Here is a 20,260-nt window from a genome sequence, read left to right as displayed (position 1 = left end):
TTATTTGTCTATTTGTTTTCCTGAGAAACTATTTTGTAGATAATAATATGTAAAACGATAACCATTGATAATTTCCTACCATTTTGTCTGTAATTTGCTAAGTCCCCCCTATTATTATGTTATCCTTCTTTTATTCTTTAAAATAAAAAAAAAAAATACCCTGGGCCCTTTTGTTTCTTATAGTTCTGCTCTGAGGAAGCCCAGCATCGAGGCGCCAGCAGCTTTGATATCTGGGGGGGACGCTGTTCACGTGTGGCACCTCCTCAGTTGTCCTCACACAGGCAACGGTGCTGAGCACCTCATCCCCACCAAGGGATGCACCTCCCAAAGACCAGGGCCTGGGGCTGAAATTCTAATGTGGGAAATTTGGGGGACACACATTCTGCAGCCATAGCAGAAAGTCTGCACCACCTCTATATCCTACATCTATCTTTTTAAATTTCCCTGTAATAATTCTAAAGTTTCATAACTAAGACTTAAATGTACTGAGAGCTTAGTTTTTTGGATTATGAGAGATAAAGAGCTAAGCTGATTACTTTTAATGCTTTCTGAAAATCATTGATGTCGTTAAACACTCCGCTGTAACGCGTCCTACATTATACTCCGCGTGTTCACAGCTCTGTCCTGACTTCTGCGTTTTCACACAGCCAAACCCACCCTGCACTGTCACAATGAGTCCAGCTCTGTGTGTCTCTTGTTTAACTGACAACAGCCTAGGCCATAATGTGTTTTAAATGCTACATTAACTGAATAGTTATATGTTCTCTGTTTTGGTTTTATTTTCTTTTAGAAGTTGGGACCATTTAGTGGAAAATTTAGGACTGTTCTCTACGAAACAGTGAGGCTCCTGAGGTAACGGTTGATTCCAGTGGCGGCACTGTTTCTTGGAATGCCTTCTGACTTAGAGGTAATGGTTAAGAACAACAGAGATGTCAAAAGGCATGGGAGCCAGCTTCACCCAAGAGAACATGAATATCCAAATGGTTTTAACAGATTATCTAACCTCAGTGACTAAGATACCAATTCAAATCCAGGCCAACGTATCCGTAAATCAATACATGAATAGAGAAAGAAAACCATTTTCTCATAACAGAATGCCAACTAACCAATGTGGAATGCGCGATGGAGTTGGACAACCCTTTTAACAGTTATCAGTAGTAATTAAAGCAAGAACTGTCAATGATGCTAAGACCTGTGGGGACAGCTTGATGCAGAGCAGGACCCCTCCTCGGTCTCACCGTGTCCCCCATGCAGTATGTGCCAGTTGCAGGGGGAGGGGGACAGTATTCAGGCAGTGGGGGAGCCTGGAAGGTGCCCCTTATTCCGGGGGGCCCAAATTACATCCCAGTGACGGGACTGGGACACAGGCATCCCAGAACTGTGCGCTGTGAAAGACACAGACTTATCTCCCTGTCACCCTGCCAAAGAGGTAAAAATCTAAATTTAATCAAGGGGCACCTCAGACAAATCTGAATTGAAGGCTATCATAGGAAACTGCTGGCCTACATGCTTTCAAAGCAGCCAGGACGTGAAGGCCTAAGTAAGGGAGACCGAGAAATGTTCCCGACTGCAGGAGATGAGAGAGATTTTATAATTAAGTGCAATGTCTAAAATCCTGGCTTGGATCCCAAAAAATTATTTTCTGTTACCATCTAGGACATTATTAAGATAACTGGCGAATGCTGAATAGCGTCTACAGAGTAGATAGTCACGTCATTGTGCTGTTAATCTCCTGACTGCCCGCTCTGTGGGAGTTACGTAAGACAGAGCCTCTGTTCTCAGGAACGACACTGAAGTATTGCGGGGTCTTACCAATGTGCAGTTTATTCTAAATATGTAGATAAAAGCCAGTGTGGGGAATGTTACTATTTGCAGAATCTGGATGAAGGTACCCAGGAGCTTTAGGTATAACTTCTAAAACTTTTTTTCTAAGTTTGAGATTATTTTTAAATGTAAGGTTATTATAGAAACAGTGCATTTTCCTTCCTACTAAAATATTGATTTTTTAAAATGTGAGCCTCAGCAGTGTCTTTTATCACTCCTTGGGAGCTCACAAAGGTTTACTTAACGTACGTATGTCTCTGGCATCAGTTATCCGTTAGTCTAAGGACATGGAAGTGAGCTAGAAAAATTAGCCTTGCCCGTGTGGTGCTGAGAATCTAGTGGGGAAACAACTAGTGGACAGTAACTCCTCCCACGTGGGTAGGCGGCCCTTCCTGCGGCCTCACGGCCTCAGGAACACAGCTGGGGAGCAGGTGCACCGGGCTCCGCACCCCTCTGCGCCACACACAAGCCCAGGATTCCGCGGTCCACCCAACCGCCCTCCTTGCCTGCGTTTCTTGATAACTCAAAATTTCCCATCCTGAAAAGCAATAAAGCCGCTGCAGAAACAGGGCTTGTTTTCAAACCTCCTGTTCATTATAGAGATAGGCATCTGAGGAACTCCGGGCCACGTCCTGGGGCGAGTTTTTTTGAAAATTGAAACAAAAAGGAGTTTGTCACAGAGCTCACAAGGGGAATTCTGAAAGCTTCATTGGTTTTTAATAATATTTCCAATTAATTCATTCGTCATTTCCTGATTTTCTGAAACCATTCATTTCTAAAGCAGCTATTTTTAACAGGAGGCAAAGTTAAGAATGCTATGGTTCTAACTGATCTGATCTAAGCTAACCTTTAAGTCATTTATAAAAATGCAAAACAAGCCTGGGCCCTGGTCTGAAATGAGCGCTTTGCAGCCTTGAGGAGGAGGAGCTCAAATGCTCCAGGGACACGAGGGTCCAGAGATAAACGGAACCAGGCCCAAGTGCTCCTCCTGGCCGCAGGCCCAAGGCCCACACGAGGGGATCCGAGCCCCGCTGTCACAGGGGCATCCAGATGCTCCAGCAAGGCCGCCAGGCGGTGAGGAGCTGGAGTGGGATGGAAAGGGGATTTGTGGTGTGGAGGCTGGAGGGGGCGGTCAGTCTGTAACTTCCTTCCTGCCACCCTTGGCCCTGTAGCTGCTGTAGTCACCAGGGACCCTCACCCACCCATGTCTCTGCTCTGGTCTGGCCCCTTCAGGCTGCCCCACCGAGGCTGCTACACCCTCAAAGGAATTCTGGGAACCTCTGGACCTGCCACCCCCGGCCTCCTCTGTCATGGTGCGTAGTTGTCAACACAGGGGACGCTCCACTTTTAGGGACTGGGCACGGAAACACCTCAACCCACAGACCTGTAAATGGAGTAATGAGCCTCTGTTCTATAAAAGGATTTCCCTGAAAACCGAGCTTTCCTGAAGAGCAGAGCATCAGGTTAATAATATCCTTTGGTTATTTCAGGCTGATCAGGTCTGAAATCTCCCAAACGAGTGTACGGTGAAGGCTAAATAAAAAGAGGTAAACGGAATGATTTCAGAGCTCCAGGAGTATCAGAGCTCTCTTAGAGAATTCAAGATCCTCTCAGAGCTACAACCAAGACCTTCTCTGGGTCACCCATATTTATTTAGTTATGGGAGGGGAGTACTCAAAATGGGAAGAACCACTCCAGGACTTCTCCAAGTAAGGTAATAAATTAATCCACCCAGGACTGAGATGCCTGAGGCTACAGTCTTTATCTAGTTGAGGTTGGATCCAGGAGTCCTTGGCTGTGAATTTGTCTTATCCTTTGAGGGTTTCCAGTTTCACCCGCCATTACAGGCCTCAGTAGGGATTACTGATTCTCAGAGGCTCACTAACTATGAGTCCACCACCCATCTCCAGCCCACCTCCAGACAAGGAGCCTAGGCCTTGGACAGACTCACAAGTAAACATGAAAGTCAATTGGTTAATTTAAGTCCTGCTCAGAGCTGCTTCATAGTGGTCTCCATCAGCAGAGGCAGATTCCCCATGAAGTCACAGGCTCACAGTATGAGGTCCCTCCCCACTAAGCCCTCCCAGGACCACGGGATGACACCACATGGTGCATTACATGGTTGTGCATCTTGTCTGCAACTCTTCAGAAGTACAATGTTAGGACCACTGTCCTTTCCACTGTGGCTTCCTCTGCAGACCCTTTCCCTTGTGCCCATGGCTGTGGTATCAGGGAGCAGTTCTAGGGTCCAGGTAAAGGGAGCATGAGTCAGGTCTGAAACCATTAGTCTGGGTTTGTTTGTTTGGTCTTTTTGAGACAGGCTCTCGCCATGCAGTTCAGGCTGGCCTTGAGCTCACTTCATAACCCAGGCTGGTCTCGAACTCACAATGGTCTTCCTGTCTCCACCTCCTGAATGCTGGGATTACAGGCACATGCCACCTTGCCTGGCCTTTAGTCCGGGTTTAGTGGGATACTTTATGTGGTTCATATTCACTTTGGTGCAGTTTGTCATAGACATCCTGGTGCAGAAGGGCCCTTGGGACCACCCTTGTCTTCCACATACAGAGCTCCTCAGGTTCAGGGCAGGAAGAAGCAAAGTGTGGAGGTTTGTAAGTAATGAGGGGAGAGTATGTTAGGAAGAAGACTGGCTTCCCTGCCTAGTGTGCTGGTCAGCTCTCTTCTGGCTGGAACAAATACCTGACAACCACACCTTAAAGGAGGAGAAATTTATTTTAGCTTACAGTTGCAGAAGGTTCATTCCATGGTCATCTGGCTCCAAAGAGGGAACATCATAGTGGAAGGGCATGGTGAAGAAAAGATGTTTTGTTCCTGGTGGCTGGAAGTAGAGCACAGGGGAAGAGCAGCAGTGAGAGAACACCTTATAAAAGCAGGCCCTGGTGACCTCTCTCTTCCACCTTCTGACAGCACAGTCTGCTAAGAATATTCCGGGTCAGTCCACTGATGAGCACAGCACCTCATGACCCAGTCAAGTTGACAAGGAAGACTAGAACTACAGTGAGGAAGGTACTGGTTGGCCCAAGCCCTTTGAGAGAGGAAAGTTCCTTCCAGTCAGTCTCACCCTACCAGAGAAAGCAGCTCTTATTTGGTATGTGTGAAATTCTAGAAGCTTCTTTCCACTCAAGGAGACAATAAATCCTTGGCTTCCTTTCACTGGGGTGAGGCAACTGCTTTCAGCAGATTCTTGGTGTTGGGCCAGGGAGACCAACACTCCCTTCCCAAGGCTGGAAGAAACCCATTTCTGAAAAACTAAATTTTTGTAAATGAAATGTTTAAATATCTTGAAAGACCTCAATATTGAGAAGAATCCTGGGGAGAATCTTCTATAAAATGGATACTTGATCCCAAATTATTCTGCCCAGTTCTAAGGTTACAAATAATAGCTAGTAGCTAATTTACTTTGGGCATGTGACCACCCCGGGTATGGTATCAAGGGTCCTTAGCATGCCTTACTCAGCCTTCACGTTGACCCTGTGAGGGAATTGCTATCGGCATCTTCCCAGGTCTGGACAGGGGCCGGTTATGCATAATGGGTTATGTAAGCAGAAGGGGAAGCAGTCTTCAAAAGTTATTCTCTTTTGAGTTTTAGGGATTACTTTGGATTTAATTTTATGCTGACATAATTATATAAATTGGGAACATAGTTCTAGAGTCAAATCTATAAAAAATATAATCTCTATCCTTTTCCTCCATGCTATTTTATTTTGCCAGTGTAACTTTTTAAATGGTTTATTTTAATTTTTATATGTAAACAAATAACTCTTATAGAGAAATGGTATCATACTCCATACACTCTTCTCCATCTTTAGAAATTAAAAGAACACAAAACTAAATGATGCCCTTGGACCTATTTTGTAAATTGAAGGTATAACCATACCATCCTAAAACGACTTTAAATTGTTTATTTGCCTACTTTAATTACTTTGGAAGATACCAGGACACCATCTTATTGCTTTGAGAACTGGTAAATTATGAAAAGAGTCAAGAATTTATTCTACTAGTCCTAAAAACTAAAAAAGTATTGCAGCTTATATAAGAGGGTCTCCTTTTGTGACTCCCTGTGTCATGCTCTATGTAGGTAATAATCATCAATAAAAACCAACATCATGAAAAGGAGATGAATATTGCCAACTCTACGATGGAACAACCACCATCATTCACAGCACTGAAAAAAATATAAATTCAAAAAATCAAGCCTGCTTCTAGGAAGCATCATTATGTGGCTCTCGGTCACAGAAATCCCAGGAGAAGGGACACATTGAACAACTCAGTGCGACACTGTCAGCAAACTCAGACCGTGGGTGTCCAATGGGAGAAACATCCTGGCTTCTCTCACTCTCTGCTTTGCCAGAAATAACAAAAGAGCTAAAAAACAAACAAAAGCAAGAGAACCCATAAATTAAAGGAGCCTAAGAGATAATCAGTTTTCATGTAGAGATCTTGTTTGAGCTGTGATTCTAATCAGTACTCAAAAAATAATTTTTAGGACCATAGGGGATCCACAGCAATTACTGAATGGATATTTGGTAAAAATTGAGAAGTTGTTAATTTTTTAGATAAGTGAATGTTATTGCGGGTTTTTTGTTCTGCGTATTTTAGATAAACAAACTGAAATATTTATAGATGAAATTTGATGATGTCTGGGATTTGCTTCAAAATAATTCAGTGAGAGAGGCAATTTTCAGGATGTGACAAAACGAGATTGACCTTGCAGTGATGGCTTGTTTTGTTTTGTTTTTTGAGACAGGGTCTTGCTATATATTTCAGGCTGGCCTGGAACTCACTTCAATCCTCTTGCCTCAGCCTTCTGAGCGCTGGAATTACAGGTGTGCATCACCATGCCTGGCTCTGTATTGATAATTATTGAATTGAAGTGCTAGGTATAGTTTTATATTATGCTCCCTATCTTTGTATGTTGAAAATTTCCATACAACATTTTCAAGGACTTTTTAAAAAATCTATGCTTTTATGTGTTGCTGGTCTCAATTTATCATCCACATATCTATTCAGTCACAAACATGATTAGTTTTCTCCTGGTTTTCAAAGGCAAATTTATTCATACTATGAAGTAATCCATTCCAATCCCTCTTTGCACATTGTAATGACTTCACTCCATTCCTCCCTGCCCATGGAATGTGTCTTGGTTACTTTTCTCTCGTTGCTGAGCCAAAATACCCAATGCCCAGAATTAAGGAAGGAAAGGTTTATTTAGCTCACAGTTTGCGGAGGTTTCAGTTCATACCCGGCTGGCTCCAAGGCAGAGTGGCACATGGCAGAGGGCAACAGTTCATTGCAGTGGAAAACAGCAAAGGTAGCAACAGCAAAAGGGGGAAAGGGCAGGAACAAGGCTTTTTTCCTCTCTTACACTGTGTGTAAACTACCTGCCCCAGGGTGGGTGCAGCACTCACGCCTATAATCCCGGCACTGGACCATGGGTCAATCATAAACTCTAGAAGCCTGCTCCATGACTGCATGAGGCTTTGGGGGACATCCAGACACAGTGACTCACCTTTGCTCCAGCTCCAGCATGCCCTGGTTTCCCTCCTGGGCATGCAGGAGACAAAGAACTGGATGTCTAGCCCCAGCCTTGGAGGGGAGCTGTGGAGCGGGAGGGCCATGGCCATAGATCCTAGGTGCTTTCTTGATGTCCAGGAAGGTGTCCCCTTCGAGGGCTCACAACAGCGCCTGGCAGAGTGGAAACAGTCCCCAAGTCCTCTGGTGGACGAGGACATGTGGCCCCGGACCCCTCCCAGGAAGGGCTTTGGAGACACTGTTGAGCCCTGGCTGTGGAGAGACATCCCCGCCACACCCTTGTCACGGGCTGTCCTGTCCTGCCAGGACACAGGAGGCCCGGCTTTGGTGACCCAGTGCAGGATGATCCTGACAGGTCAGCTGAGCCCCTGGATCCTTTTGTGGATCAGCAGAGGATGCTGGGCCTGTGACACACCCAGCAGCTCCTGGGGTGCGTGCTTGTTCCCCCTGCCCCCCACTGGTGCTGCTCCTGTGGGTGCTCCGCACACATGAACCCCACACCCTGCCCCAGAGGCGGACCCTGAGGGTCAGCGGCCGTAGCGAGGGCACAGGGAAGCACTGCCCTTCCCGGCAGCCGGCGGCTCTGCCAGAGCCTTCACCCTACGTGTTCCCGACGAGGAGCCCGGACTCCGCGTACCCTGGAAATGTGAGTGGCTTGTGATTGACAGGCATTGGCAGTTCGTGGTTTTGTGGTCTGTGGCTGCCAGGAAAGCATTTATCCTGAGCCTTGGCATCTGCTGGAGTTGCAGCCTGGCATCTCAGACCTGAAGGTGACCCCGGCCCAGGGGGGACCTCTCCTGCTGCTCGTTCTTCCAGTTCTGTCCAGCTCCAGAGACACAAGCCGACGCTGGCGAGAGCTCTGCCACGCATGCGACACAGCAACCCCCCACTGGTGCCAGTGGACCCAGCAAAGCCAAGCCACAGGTGGATCCAGATGTTCTTTCATGTGACCAAACAGTTCACCTGAGTGGACGTGAAGTCGTTCCAAGTCCCGGGCAACTGCCTTGCTTTCCTGACCGCTGGGACCATTAGCTGTGTGTCGAGGGAGATGCCGAGTCCTCGGTTCTGCGCCCTCCCTGGGCTGATGATCTGGGTGAAGATGGATGAGGGCTTTGTGGCCTTCTTCATTATTTGGGGCCCTTTTCACACAAGATCTTTTGTGTCTCAACCATGAACTCTGTTGAAGAAGAATTTCCGCGGGAAGTGTCTTCCTGGTCGGAGAGGAGGACACAGATCTCGGCTGTGCTTTTCATTTGCAGATGGCTGCGTATTTGATCTCTAGATTACAGCCAGTGGGGGTTGTTAGTTTGGTTCGTTTTCTTTTTTTCCAAACAGCCCTCAGAGTGGGAAGGGTTATTCCTCCACCTAAGCGGTCCAGTTACTAGGAGGTATAAAAGTGAAGCACATTGGAAAGGAAGGAAATTCTGATACAGGTCACCCCGTGGATTAACCTGGAAAACACGATGCTACAGGCAGGAGTCCAGGCACAGAAGGGCATGTTTCAGATGAGTCTGTGTGTAGGAAAGACCTGGAGCCCTCAAGTTCACAGGCGCAGAAAAGAGAGCAGCGGCGGCTGGAGCAGGGAAAAATGAGGAGCTGTTGTGTGAATCCAGAACTTTGCTCAGGATGATTAAAAACAGAAAGTTGTGGTTGGGCCGGAAGCGCAGCTCAGGGACAGATGTCAGAGGGCCCTGCCTGGCTCTGAGGCCCTGGATGCCACCCGCATGCAGCAGACAAGGTTGGGGACAGTGCAGATGGCGTTCAGCAGCAGGGTGGACCTAGTGTTGTGTACTTACAAATGCTTGAGGGCACCATGTTTCAGGTTAGGTATATTTTTTCACTGTTAAAAGAAAAAAGTTAAGCCGGGCATGGTGGCGCATACCTGTAATCCCAGCACTCGGGAGGATGAGGCAGGAGGATCGTTGCAAGTTCGAGACCAGCCTGGGCTACAAAGTGAGCTCAAGGCCAGCCTGAGCTGCATATCGAGACCCTGTCTCAAAAAGACAAAAAAACAAACAAAGAAAAAAAACCAGAAGTGAAGCAGAGTCAGAGGACAGGGCTGTGATGAGAGTTTGGGACGGATCTGGGGACGCTGGGAGCTGAACAGACCAGGGACTGAGCTTCCTTTGCCTTGAGCAGCTGTGTGACCCTGGAAGGGCCAGCTGTCTCCCAAGGCCGCATGGGGGTGGGGTGGGCTGAGGGGCTGTGCCTGGGGCCCCGTGGAGGGGTGGGGGCAGGGTGGGCCCGAAGCTCTGGGTGTGGCTGCTGCAGTCTCTGACCTTGGGTCTCACCTACCTCTCGGTGCCTCACTGGGCCTCCAAAATGCAAACAGCCACTTTTATTGGCCGGCATCTCTGGGAGGACAGACAGAGACGCAAGCAAGCTTTAGCAGAATGCTCACACAAGCTCTTAGGGTGTTTGAGATTCGCATTGCACAGACGAGTTGTTCTGTCGTTGGTGTGCACTGCTGCCCTTTCCTGACGTCTGGGGGTGCTTTCAACACCATGCTTCTGCCCCCGGCCCCGAGCAGATGAGCAGCTGGCTTGGCGTCGGCCCACCTGAGCCACCGAGCACCTTGCTCCCGAGCTCTGCTTCCTCCACATCCACTCACAGTGGTTTGGAGCTACTGCTAACAAAAATGCACCTAGAGGAGCGTGCTGCCGATGTGCCTGGCAGGGTGGCACATGCCTGTACCCTGCACAGGGGACTGAGGCAGGAGGACCGTCAGGTTGGGCTACACGGTGAGTTCAAAGCCAGCTTGAACTACTTAGTGAGGCATTGTTTCAAAAAATCAAAACAAAACAAAACCCCCCAAAACACAGCGTTAACAATAAATCAGTGGGGCTCTGAGAAAGAAGCCAGTAGTCGGGATGGGAACCGGGATAAAATAGTTCTTACATCGAGCATCAATTAGCTGAGTGTGGTGGCGCATGCCTGTAATCTCAGCGCTTGGGAGGCTGAGGCAGGAAGATTGATGTGAATTTGAGGCCAGTCTGGGCTGTATTAGTGAGTTTAGCCTGAACTGCATAGTGAGAACCCTTCTCAAAAAACTATTACCTAAACCTAAGCCTCCCAGCAACCAGGGCAAAACAGAGAAAGAACAGTGTGCGCTATGATATTTGATTTTAAAAAGGAATTTTGCCCTTCCCTCGCCTGGAGCTTGGCATATCCACTCTTCACTCAGCAGCCCTCAGGGACCATCTTCGCACCCCGGTGCTGAGGAGGCACCCTTGGGTCCCACGCTTCATGCCTGAGGCAGTGGCAGATTCTCTGTGTGCTTCTCCTGTTTGAAATGGGCCAGGTGGGGAGACACGCTCACTGACACCACCCTCGCGGCCAGACTCAGCGTGGTTCCGTGGAGGGGCACGGATGTCCCGAGGAGCAAGGTCTCCGTGCGCTGGGCAGGACTGCGTGAGCACGACCCAAGCAACCACTTTCGGCACCAGCCCTCAGGGACGGTCCCAGCCCCCACCCCTGCAGTCCCCAGTGGCTGCTTTGCTGCACACGTGGACCAGCAGGTCCCGAGAGTCCCGGGGAGCCTGAAATTTTAAAAAATTTGCAGTGCATCCATCAGCCCAGTGTGTTTTCCTGAAAACTGAAGAAAACACAGGATTCTAGGAGCCCAAGGTGTTGGTCCAGCCCACAGAGAAGTAGTGACCAAAAACCAAGGTCATGCACAAGAGAGGGCAGAACTCGGGCTGATGCATGTGGGTCGAAGCCGTCACCACAGGGAATGGGGCTGCCAGGCGGGGGACAGCAGGGGACCCCCGCCCTCAGCCCCAGGAGGAGGAGAGGGGTGTGGCTCTCGCAAGATCAACTCCCCACGAGCCGTGGTCATCCGCGCTCACCTGGGAGCAGTGAGCTGCTGTCCAAGGCAGAGGGCTCAGGGCCATGTCCCCATCCTCAGCTGGCAGCGCCTCCGCCAACACCCGCAGAGCTGTGCAGCCGTCCTGCCCAGGTCCAGGAGCGCACAGGTGGAAGCGCTGGCTGGGCCCAGGCGAAGGCCACACAAGCCTTCCACTGCGACCTCACCTGCTCACTACGTGGATGCTGGTTTCCTTTAAACACAGCCACGGCCTGAAGGAGCTCTTTGCGCAAGAAGATCTCCGGCATTTCCAAGTTTCATGCTTGTGACAGACACAGGAGATCAGAGAGCAGAACACGGACTGGCTTTCAAGAGCTCAGCAGAGTGAGCACGACTCACACTTGGTCTGTGATCCCAAATCCTATTTCCCACCAAAAAGAACCAGGCCCCTTGCAGAAGTGGCCAGATCCACATGGTGGCGGGAATTTACAAGGTGGGCCTGGGTGGGGCGTCAGAGCAGAACGCAAGGGGATGGTTGAAGGCCACCAGGGTTGTGTCCAGGGACTTGGCGGCCAGCCTGAAAGGGGACCCTGCCAGCCAGCCAGAGCCTGGAACATCAGTGGCGATGAACACAGCCATGTATTAAAGCCATCAAATGTATTTTAAAATCCTGAATTTAGTTTGCTACATCTAAATTTTCATTGGTCAAAAATTCCATCGGTCACATTTTTCCTTTTTTTTTGAGACAGGGTCTCAGGCTGGCCTTGAACCCACTTGTGTAGCCCAGGCTGGCCTTGAACTTGCGGCAATCCTCCTGCCTCAGCCTCTCAAGTGCTGGGATTACAGGCGTGCGCCACTATGCCCAGCTTCACTGATCACATTTGGGGGATCCTGGAAAGAACCACTATGTCATTGTGGTGTTGTTCTTGTTTGGAGTACTGGAGATCGAACCCAAGGCCTTCAACTAAGCTACATCCCAAGGCCTTTTCTCCTTTTTATTCAAAGATAGGGTCTCATTAAGTCTCTGAGTGCCAGGGGCAGGCTTGGGCCTGTGATCTTCCTCCTTCAGCCCGACCCCGGGTTGCAGACGTGTGCTGCCAGACAGTATTAGCAAATGAAAGGAGGGTCGTGCACTGCGGCTCCCTCCTGTACATCTGTATGTTAGTCAACTGTTGGATAAGGGGAAGTTTCTCTTTATAGAGCATTTCAACTAAGTAAATGCCGAGGAGCGCTGCGAGCTGCCTATTGCTAGTGCACATTTCCTGCAGAGCTCTCAGGTGGTCGTCAATTGCTGCAAGCATCGCGCACGGAGGAGACGGCAGACACTGCACCCATGGGGAGCACAGCCCATCCAGGAGATGAGCTCGCGGTACGGCTGGAACTGAAAGCTGATTGCGTCTCCACCTCACTACAGATTTACAGGAGAGTCAGAGAAAATGCAATCAGCAGAAAGCAACGGTATGACTCTTTAAACACCGAGCCAGTTCCTGCAATAACTGAACTGCAGGAAAAGACCACGGGTGTGTGTGCAGGTCAGACTTAAGCACTGATTTTATATGGATCTTGACTCTAAGCCAAAAGAGTAAAACAATCAAGAGACACCAAGGTCCCATGAACACAGATACGTAAGGACATCGAGGACTTACTTTTTTATTTGTTTTGTTTTGTTTTTGTTTTTCTCCGGTACCGGGAACCGACTTACTTTTTTAAAGTGTGGGAATGACTGCCGAGTGTTAAAAGTAGCTCTTATATTTTAAAGATGTATACTTTATGGGGAAGTGACGCAGGGCCTGAGACTCGCTTTGAAATAATCTAGCAGGAAGGGAAAGGGGGAGGGGCAGGGTTGTGCTATTCTTAGTGCACATAGTAAAAATGTTCAGAACAAAAAATGCGTAAGTCACATTGATGGCTCCTTCCCTTGGGAAGATTCTCCTTTGCACGTTCTTGAGCAGCGGCCAAACACGACATCCTTTTCCCCATCACTGTGGGTGGGACGTGTGGGGGTGCAGAAGCCGAGGGACTTTGCTGTCACTCACGTCATAGTGAACTCTTTAAGCAAACCCCATAAACCTCCCAAGCAGCTTTGCCGTTGTCCGGTTCCTGGGCCATTGTTGGTGGGGTGATGGTAGGGTGGGGGTTGGGAGCTGAAAATGCGGCGCTGTGAGACCAACACCTTCCGCCCTGTGTTCGTTCAGGACGCAGACCATCCTCTCATTTCTTCCCAAAGCAGAAGGAAGATTCTGGGCGCCGGGCCAGCACCTCCCTCCCACCACTTCCTGTTTCTTTGCTGAACGGAGCAGCGCAGAAACACCTGGAAAACATTAAGGCGCCTTCCACAGGAATAACACCCGAGCCCACGGTGCCGATGCCTCATCAGCGCTGCAGCCAGTGCTCGTGTTATTTGCAGAAATGTGGGAGACTCTGGGGTCAACACCCAGCCTGCACAACGGGGAGAAAGCAGGTGGTGCCCGGTCCCCAGCCAGCTTGGAATCCAGGGCCCGCCCTGTCGGAATTGGCCATGCAGTCCTCGGGAGGTTTCTCAACTCTCCTTCCTGCAGCAGCCCTGCGATGCCTGCTGCGCAGACTCGACGGGAAAAATAAAACCGAATTAACTACAACTGACTAAAAATAGGACCTGCGATGAGAAGCATTTTTCTGAATGGGAAGGATGACAGACCCAAACCAGCCGTTCAAATGGCGTGCAGGCTTGCGGAGCCGCGCGTGTGGGTCTGCACCAGTCCCGAGCCACCATGCCCTCTCCAGGAAAGCGCTGTGGATGGGAACCAAACTGGATTCTTCCCCGTTCCGCAAAGCCTCTGAGAGCCAAGGCCTGGCCCAGCGAGCCGGGGTTAGGAGTAAACTGAGTTCAGACCAGGCAGGCAGAGGCCCGAGTGCAGCAGGCCACCACCCCACTTCGCTGCTGCTCCCACTTCCCGGAAGCGGCTCCTCTGCCTCTCCTCATCCCCTAACACAGGAGGAAGCTGAGGCTCCGAGGGTCAGCTCCAGGCTGCGACGCTATCGCATTCTCGGAGGGCAGGGCTGCGCATGAACCTCCAGGCCCGGGCTGGTGAGCATCTCAGAAGGCTCCTCCAGGCTAAAGTGGCGGAGCTCTGAAGGGCAGATGCCCAGCAGTGGGATGGCAGAGGGGATGGCCAGTGCCCCATGGCCATGGGGGCACCACTCCTCAGTCTGGGAATGGCACCAATGGACACTGGATGCTGGGTGCGTGGCTGGGGCGGGATAAGCATGGGGTTTGAAGCCTCAGCAAGCTCCCGTGGTCATCAGCCTGGTGGGTGGCTTGGGATTGGGCATGAGCACGGGACAGGCAGGCAGCTGAGTGACCGTGGCGACTTAATGCTAGTGCTGTCTCTTCTGACCTTGAGCGTTCCCTTCTCCTGTGGCTCTTCCTCCCACGCGCCCCTGCAGCCTGGGTGCGCTGCGTTTCATGAGCTGTGTTTCTACCTCCTCCCTACAACAGAGCGGATGCTGGTGGTCCTGACTGCCCCCGCTCACAGGCTGAAACGAACGAAGAGGTGCTGGTCTTGGCAGGCAGCCTTTGGCGGGTGGCGACGCCGGGCAGCGGTGGCCTCGACGAGGGCTCAGGTGACCCACAGGCTCAGGCCTGGGAGCCCTTTGCGCTCTCAGAAGGACACTGGGCTCGTGCACTCAGGACAACGTGCGCCTTCCGTGCCTTGGGGACGCTGGCCACACCCCAAGCTTCAGCTGTCACCGTGGGTGGCTTCCAAATGTGCAACCATTCTCCAAAACCTTAATTTTGTGTCCCCAACTTTCAGTTAAAAGCCTTCTTTCATCCCCAAGCACTTTACATTCCGAGTCACTGCCCGATGATCCGGAAGACCTCACAGGCCCTGTCTGTTTTTGCTGAATCCTCCGTCTCCTCCGGGCGTCGCCCCAACTCTCCCTCCCTGCAGCCCTGGAGGAGCCTGGGCTGGCCCAGCTGCATCTGCAGGTCCGACCCTCCATCTCCCCTGGGCAACAGGTGCAGCACGGCCTCCTCAAGGGGCTTCAAAGCACACCAAGGCTGAGCGACACCGTGGGTACAGAAGGTGTTTTCGGCCCCTGGAGTTCAGAGACTGAAGCAGGTTAGGGTGCATCACACTCCGGGGTCTTCTGTTTCCCGGTATCAGCTGCTGGTCCTCACACCGCGCACCAGTGGAGGAGGTCAGCAGGGTTGGATTTGGGTTCCGGGGACCCAGGTTTAATGCCCAGCCAAGTCGATGGCCATACCACCCTGAACACACCCAATCTCATCTAACGCCCAGCGAGGGCACCTGGGCAGAGACAGGGTCACTCTGGACAGGTGTAACTGGCCTCTGGCCTCTGGCCCCTGGAGGTGGCCCTGTCCCCAGAGGTGGTGTCTCACAGGTCCTCTGGTTCAGGCCAGGCTCCTGTCAGGATCCAGGTGACTCTTTTCTCTCCCTCTCTTGGCCCAGGGATGATGGTGCTTCCTGCTGTTGCTAACAGGGGCGCCTCCTGTCTGCCAGCTGTCACCCCTCTGTCTATGGTCCATTCTTCTGAGTGAGACCTCCATCTCCACCGGGCCCAGAAGAACCCAGCACTTCGGGCTCCTTGCCTGACAGGGCCAGCAGCGCCTGCTCCAGAGGGTCAGGGATGTCAGGGACAGACACGGGAGACGCCTGGCTCTGGCCGGCGGTGCTCACCGAGGACACAGCCCTGGTCCCAGACAAGGTGGACAGAAGATCGTGCTGAGCCCTGGCCTGAGAAGACAAAGCTGCCACAGGGACATGGGGGACCCTGCCCCACACGGCCATTGCTCACCCAAGGAGGAAATCCTCTCACTCAGATCCACGTGTGATTAAAGTGACCAAGGCCTGGGTGGAAAGGAGATCCCTTCAAGCAGGTTTCCAGCTCATTTCCCAACAGGTGTAGTCAGGGTGTGTCAGGAGGATGTTGATGGAAATGCTATATTAGAGCACAGTTGGGGGACCTGCAGGTTGGTGCCCACCTACAGTTCCAGCACTCAGGAGGCTGAGGCAGGAGGATCACCGAGTTTGAAGCCAGCCTGCATTACATAGTATGTGATCAGAGTGCAATTTCTTGCATTTTCCCAGTCTCTCTGAGTGTACTCAGTGGAAAGCCTTCCAGTGTCTGTTGAGAGTCAGAGTATCTTCCCGACTGCCTAGACCCAATGGACCACCGTGTAGTTCAGAGACAGAGCGATGTGCTGCTTCCTCATCGCTCCAGACTTTGTCGCAGGTCCGTCTTCTGATGGGGAACTCCCAGCCCACACTGGGAGCCTCGGGAATCTCAAGTGGGAAACTCTCCTGGCACCTGCACAACCCCCCATGGGTCTCCCAGGGACGGGGCCAGGAGGACAGCTTCAGTGCGGTGACACAGAAGAGCAGCAAGAGTGACAAGAGGACACGGAACTTGCCTGAATGTCCCATAGCTCCTCCTTCCCAAGTAGGACCCCAAGGTGAGCAGGGGCAAGTAGGGCCCCGCTTCACAGCGGAGGGTCCCTGGGCTCTGTAACCTGCAGCACACGCCAGCTCCAGGGGGATAGTACGGAGATGGTGTAGGCCGAGCCACCAAGTCAAGCAGCTCTGTCCCTGGGGCCACCCTGGAGGACTCTGCAGGCGACACAGAGCCCTGCAGAATTGATTCTGAGAGCCGCAGAGCCACAGAGCAGCCACGCTGCAGATCTGAGCGGATGTCTGTCGGTTGAGGCGGGCGGTGCTGACACTGGATCCGGCTGGGAGGAAGCCCTTGGCCAAGGACACTAAGGACTGTTGCGGCGTTGGCAGAGAGGTGGCTGCAGCCACTCCCTGTGCCCCCAACCCCTCTGTTACGGCTTGTGTCTGGAAGTCCCCCAAAGCCTCATGCAGTCATAGCTGGGGCAGGTGGCTTTCTCAGAGGCAGCTCCATCTAGAGTTTGTGATTGATTCATGGTCCAATGCTGGGATTAAGGGTGGGTGACTGTAGGATCAGTCCACTGATTGGATTGGTACCACCCTAGTCCTGGTAGACCGGATACAGTATAAGGGACAGAAAGAGCCCCCCCCCACTGCTTTTTTGTCTTCTTCCACAATGAACTGCTGCCCTCTGCCATGCCACCCTGGCTTGGAGCCAGCCGAGTATGGACTGAAACCTCCCCAGATTTTGAGCTAAATAAACCTTTTTCCCTTTAACTTTGGGCATCAAATATTTTGTCCCAGCAATGAGAAAAAAGTAACTGAGACAGAATTCGGTACCAGAGAAGTGGGGTCCTTGCTGTGACTGTACCTGACCATGTGGTTCAGGAGCCTTTGGGAATGGCTTGTGGGAAGTTTGGAAAAGTTTGGAGATGTCAGCTGAAAAAGGAGTGCTGGAATGCCGTAGGCTGTTCTGTATGGGAGATTCTGGTCAGAGCTCAGAAGACCTGCAAGCCGGTAAAGACCTGGCTTGGGGGGTTTCTGATAGGATTCCCACACTGCCCTAGGAAGTGTCAGCCCTGACCACAGCCTTAAACTAAGTCGTAGAGTTGGATTTGGACAAATCAGTAGACTTGGATCAGAAGGCTTGAGTGTATACCAGTTTGGACCAATTGACAGGCTGGAATTTAGACCAATCAGCAGGCCTGAATTTGGGCCAATCACACACCTGCGGCTGCTATATAAGCACCTGGGCACTCACCAGTGTTTAAGAGGTTCTGGTGCAGTGACTCCCACACCGCAGCCAGCCCCAGGGCTCCTGGGAATGTGCTCAGGATTCACTTCTCAGGTCGTGTGGGCTCAGAAGGTCCTGTACCTCAGCCAACAAAGTCAACCGGAAGTGCTTATGGCAGCATCGACTGGCCTTGACGGGGCATCTGGGTTGGCACACCGAGGGCTGAGGGCTTTGGTGCTCAGAGCTAGAGCCACCCGCAGGGCTGCATTTCACCCATGCATGATTTCATGCTGAATGAGGTGAGAGAGCCATCAGCTGGCTGGAGCCCGACTGCCCAGCATGAGGGCCGGGTGTCATCACGAAGTCCGAGCAGAGCGGGGTAGGGCGTCAGAGTCACAGGAGGAGCCGTAGCAGTGGAAGCAGAGTCAGAGTGAGTGACTGCTGGCTTTGGAGATGAGGTGAGGTCACAAACCAAGTATTTGGGCAGCACCTAGAAGCTGGGACGGCAAGGAAAGACAGGGTCTCACTTTGTAGTTCAGGCTGGACCCGAACTATGTAGGCCCCGGCTGGCCACCAACTCATGATCTTCCTGCCTCAGCCTCCTGAGTGCTGGGCCTAGAGTGTGCCACCACAACTCATTCAAATTTATTGCTTTTTTTGTGGTACTGGGATCAAACCTGTGCCTTTGCATTGAGCTACATCCCCAGTGTCTCATTAAATTGCCTGGTGGGGCCCAAATTTGTGATCCTCCTGTCTCAGCCTCCTGAATGCCGGATATCAGGCATGCACCACCACACTCGGCTACATCAGAACCTTCCACAGTCAGAACCCAAGAAGCTGAGGTAGAAACAAAAAATTCTGGTGGTGTTACCTATTAGTAATTGTCCTGGTTATAAAATCCAGAGACCAGTGGGAAACTTTCTATATGAAATTCACCAACTAATAAAAAATAAGCCTTTATAACAAAATTATATCCAATCTAATAGAATTTAGTGCTAAAAGTAATGGAAGGAACAGCACCAGATGGTAAAAGGAATAATTCAAAAAATCGTGAGCTTACATGGGATGTATTAATGTAGCTTGTTATGTTTTAATAGATTACTATCAGAAACGATAGCTCAAGTGAGCTAAAAACTAATGCGAAATAAAAACTATACAGAGACCAGAATTAACCCTGTTTTTAGTGTATGTGCTGCCAAAGTGGGCACCGACCCCGTGTTAAGTCCCAATGTTTATTCTTAGCTGCAAAAACCAGAACTGACTTAAGCTAAGGTAAGCAAGAGGACTCTAAGAAGATACTGGGGCAGTGGGTGAAGCTCAGTGCTGGCGCACTCGCCTAGCATATGCGGTCCCCAGCACTGCCGAAACCACAAACGAGAAGACAGGAGGTTCTCCCTTCTCTGGGGGGCCAGTGAGCCAGCTCAGACATCGACGCAAGGAAGAACGCCTAAGCCGCCCCAGGTCCTCGTGGGACCTTCCCCACCCCAGGACACCGCCAGATACCCGCACCTTGGATGGCAGAGGGGCCCTGCACAGAGGTGCAGCCTGGCTCGTAGCTCTGTGTCCGCCGGCCCGGAGCTCGTTATGGAAAGGGCCCGCCACACTCAGCAAGTCACCAGCCGTGTGGCCCCAGTCACACCTTCAGAGTGAGCGAACTCTTGGACCCTTTCCTTCGGAGAACAGAGAAAGGGAAGGCATTCCAGCTCGCTTTATGCCGCTCGCAGACCTCACAGCAGAAGAGTACAAGGAAATAAAACCGTAGCACAATCTCATGTTGCGCACAGATGCACACGGTCTTTGAGTTTTGGCCGGAGGGACCAATGCAGCAGAACAGGCGGAAGCCCAGGAGCGGGCGTGCGGCTCGCTCGCCAGCGGCTCCCCGCGCCCGGCGCACGCCGAGCACTTGGGGTGGGCTGGGGCCGTGGGCTCCGCACGCCGCCTCTCACCCCTCACGAACCCGCTCAGGATGAGCACAGAAGCCCAGGCCGTGGAAGCCGTGAACGGCTGAGGAAAGCACGGAAACGCTGCGGCCGCTGCTGCGGTGGGCTGGGGTGCGGGGACACTGCACGGCGCCACCTGGGCTTCACGCCTCATCGAGTGCCGAGGCTGATCAGCCAGGTTCTGACACAGACTGCAGGCTCTGGCCGAGGGGGACGACGGCCCGGAAACGGCCTCCTTCCTCAGGTCCGTGGAACCTGGGTGCCCAAAGCCAGGTCACCCGGGCAGGGCTGGGCGAGGGCCTTTCCCGCGCTGTCCCGGCCCAGGCTCCGCGCTCCTGAAGGGGACCGCGCCAGGCCCCTCTCCTGCCCGCATGAAGTCCGGCGCGGGGACGCGGCTCAGGACCGAAGGCGGCTGCAGACACGGGCTGGTGCGAGAGCGGAGCAGCAGGCCCCGCGGCACCTGCAGGCGAGCAAGGGTGCAGGCTGCGGAAGCGCGGCGGCGCGGCGGGCGCGG

At 51.8% G+C, this 20,260-nt stretch overlaps 1 long non-coding RNA gene across 1 annotated transcript in view; it reads right to left on the bottom strand.

Moving 5' to 3' along the window:
- The window catches only part of LOC102012000, a 13,910-nt gene extending 6,337 nt beyond the window's left edge, over positions 1-7,573 (bottom strand). The window contains exons 1-2 of the long non-coding RNA XR_001234059.1: positions 7,352-7,573; positions 4,566-4,660 (exon numbers count right to left, since the gene is read on the bottom strand). This is a non-coding gene — a long non-coding RNA (uncharacterized LOC102012000). The remainder of the gene's footprint in view (positions 1-4,565; positions 4,661-7,351) is intronic.
- Positions 7,574-20,260: the final 12,687 nt, after the last annotated feature.

The sequence above is a fragment of the Chinchilla lanigera genome, unplaced genomic scaffold (assembly GCF_000276665.1).
Source record: "Chinchilla lanigera isolate Chin_1 unplaced genomic scaffold, ChiLan1.0 scaffold00022, whole genome shotgun sequence".
Lineage (NCBI taxonomy): Eukaryota > Metazoa > Chordata > Mammalia > Rodentia > Chinchillidae > Chinchilla > Chinchilla lanigera.
The sequence above is the reverse complement of the archived record's forward strand: the minus strand, read 5'-3'. Positions and strand labels throughout refer to the sequence as shown.